The sequence below is a fragment of the Nematostella vectensis genome, chromosome 1, assembly GCF_932526225.1.
Source record: "Nematostella vectensis chromosome 1, jaNemVect1.1, whole genome shotgun sequence".
NCBI classification, from domain to species: Eukaryota; Metazoa; Cnidaria; class Anthozoa; order Actiniaria; family Edwardsiidae; genus Nematostella; species Nematostella vectensis.
This window is the reverse complement of record NC_064034.1, coordinates 11800167-11803863: the sequence shown is the minus strand read 5'-3', so window position 1 is coordinate 11803863 and position 3697 is coordinate 11800167.

Here is a 3697-nt window from a genome sequence, read left to right as displayed (position 1 = left end):
TGTTGTATGATGGACTTGCTTAATGTTTACATTAGTATAAGAATCCATAATTTAGTAGATTGACTTTAGTCAAGAGGGCGTTTACAGGTTCTATTCTCTGGGTCTTACAAGCAACCATAAAGTGCAGCTAAATGAAAAATAGGACACGTAATTCGTGGTCAAAGAAGACGAGCATTAAACAAGTACAAGCAAAAACATTGTCTTGCTTTTAGCATCGCTTGTGATGTGATTTTTCAGCAGCTGTGATAATAAAACAACAAACAAAAAACCTATTGCCAGATCGTACACAGTACACAGATCGTACACAGTACACAGAACTGGTAGTGACGGATTAACTGAAGTGTTAAGTGAAAAATTTAGTTTACTCCAACCCCTATACATACGTTAAAAATCCCAAACCAGAAATCACCCCCATAAAAAGTTCTGGCTGGGCCAAAAACCTAATATCAATGTTCTGCATAAAATTTCATAGTATAGGAAAAAACGGGTTTATCTGGACTTCATGGGTAGACCAGGGCCACATAGGAGAGTTCAGATACAGTGGAACGAAAATACAGTGAAATGTAGTATGAAAAATAACCTCGCTCTAACAATATTGGATACAACGATATTCTCGATTCTACGATACAAATCTGTTCTCCCAAGCGTAATTTTGACCTCGATACAACGATATCACTGATTCTGTCTATCAACAAAGAGAGAAAAACTCAAGACACCACACACTTACTGTACAGTCAATCGATTTTCTTGAATGACAGATCTTGTTAAATGCAGATTACAGTTTACAGGGAATAACTGTACAAACGACACAGAGTACAGTTACAATATTATTATTTTGTAAAAATTTATAATTAATCCGACCTCGCTACAGCTATATTATCAATGGATTTTCCTTTATATCGTAAAATCTAGGGCCTCTTTGTAACGATACCTCGATTTTACGATACATTTTCTTCCCCCCCGAGGCACATCGTAAAATCCGGGTCCCACTGTACTGGACTCAGGCGTGTACACAGGGGGGGAGGGGGTTTGCCCCCCCCCCTGGCGGCCAAAACATGGGTCATTTCTTATTTAAGGAATCTTCAAAAACTATGCTTTTCCATGATACCTATTACTGCGCACCCCCCCCCCCCCCCCCCGGCCAATCCTGGCAACGCTCCAGGGACTAGCATACGCTAAGAAAATATTAGACAAGAACTGCAGTCACTAGAACTTCTTTCTTCCCCCTTCCCCCTCCTCCCCCTTCGAAAAAAAAATACAAAATACAAACAAACAAAACAAAAACAAATACATATACAGGAACACATGTAATACATACAATGCAACGCTAAAACAACCGTTATTGGATTACCTGAACAGTGATACTCACCGCATGTGGGCCCCACAAACTGATCCATGCAGACTATTGTCAAGTTTCTCAGTCATGACACAAATCCTAAAAAAATAGTGTTTCATATAAATACAATAGAGTACATCCACAGAAAGAAAGAAATGCGCCAAAGATGATATGGAATTAGGTAAGAATAGAGAAGGGGGCGTTGCCATTTTTATGACCCTTCTTCATACCTCTTTTTACACACAAAATATCTTCTATTCTTGGATGACGCCCTAAAATTTTCCATTAGTGAACTTTCATCCCTTAAATTATGCTCAAAATGTTGCTAGTCCATATTAAAAAGCAATGCATTTCAGTTCTCCTAGAATGTAATACGTATACATAGTGCAAATAAAATATACTATTAAATTGATTCGAAAGATTTCACGATTAACAGTATTTACAGTAAATCGCATCAAATCCTAAAATACCGCATTTCATAGTTTGTTTGTTAATGCAAGTACTCAAAGGAATTCTCGATTTTCTTTGACATATTTGAAACATTCTAATCGTCACAACCCCTCAACCCTATCTTCGCGCGCATTATCTGTGTTCTTCCTTTCATGGAGAAATCATGTCAAACGCCAAGGTGGATTATCAGGCAGTCGTTTGATTGAAATAATATCAGAGATATATTGGATATAATGATTCCTCCTCCTCCTCCGCTTCGACTAGAAGACTTTCAGTATTTTGGTGGCTCTTCGGGAACTTGCTGGGAGGTCGCTCAAGCAGTACATATTGGCTTGAGGGAGGGACCTGTATCCCAGAACGTGTGCATACTGTGCTCATCTCCATCCAACACACAGCAGATGTTGGTATCAAGAGGATCAGGCATCGTATAAACCAATTCACCATATACCATTCCAGATAAATATCTGGACAAACAGACCATCTACCTTTTACAACCTATTGGCCAGCTCTTAATGGGTGGTCCAATTGTTGACGCTGGACTTACAGGCCGTAAGATTGTGTATACCATTTGCTGGATGGGGTGGATGAGTTGCCCATGGTGGATGGGTGGATGAGTTGCCCATGGTGGATGGAGTGAATGGGTTGCCCATGGTGGATGGGTTGCCCATGGTGGATGGGTTGCCCATGGTGGATGGGTTGCCCATGGTGGATGGGGTGGGTGGGTTGCCCATGGTGGATGAGGTGGATGGGTTGCCCATGGTGGATGGGGTGGATGAGTTGCCCATGGTGGATGGGGTGGATGAGTTGCCCATGGTGGATGGGGTGGATGAGTTGCCCATGGTGGATGGGGTGGATGAGTTGCCCATGGTGGATGGGGTGGATGAGTTGCCCATGGTGGATGGGTTGCCCACGGTGGATGGGGTGGATGAGTTGCCCATGGTGGATGGGGTGGATGGGTTGCCCATGGTGGATGGGGTGGATGGGTTGCCCATGGTGGATGGGGTGGATGGGTTGCCCATGGTGGATGGGGTGGATGGAATGCCCATGGTGGATGGGGTGCCCATGGTAGATGGGGTGGATGGGTTGCCCATGGTGGATGGGTTGCCCATGGTGGATGGGGTGGATGGGTTGCCCATGGTGGATGGGGTGGATGGGTTGTTCATGGTGGATGGGTTGCCCATGGTAGATGAGGTGGATGAGTTGCCCATGGTGGATGAGGTGGATGAGTTTCCCATGGTGGATGGGGTGGATGAGTTGCCCATGGTGGATGGGGTGGATGAGTTGCCCATGGTGGATGGGGTGGATGAGTTGACCATGGTGGATGGGGTGGATGGGTTGCCCATGGTGGATGCGGTGGATGGGTTGCCTATGGTGGATGGGTTGCCCATGGTGGATGGGTTGCCCATGGTGGATGGGTTGCCCATGGTGGATGGGTTGCCCATGGTGGATGGGTTGCCCATGGTGGATGGGGTGGGTGGGTTGCCCATGGTGGATGAGGTGGATGGGTTGCCCATGGTGGATGGGGTGGATGGGTTGTTCATGGTGGATGGGTTGCCCATGGTGGATGAGGTGGATGAGTTGCCCATGGTGGATGAGGTGGATGAGTTTCCCATGGTGGATGGGGTGGATGAGTTGCCCATGGTGGATGGGGTGGATGAGTTGCCCATGGTGGATGGGGTGGATGAGTTGACCATGGTGGATGGGTTGCCCATGGTGGATGCGGTGGATGGGTTGCCTATGGTGGATGGGGTGGATGGGTTGCCCATGGTGGATGGGGTGGATGGGTTGCCCATGGTGGATGAGGTGGATGGGTTGCCCATGGTGGGTGGGTTGGATGGGTTGCCCATGGTGGATGGGGTGGATGGGTTGCCCATGGTGGATGGGGTGGATGAGTTGCCCATGGTGGATGGG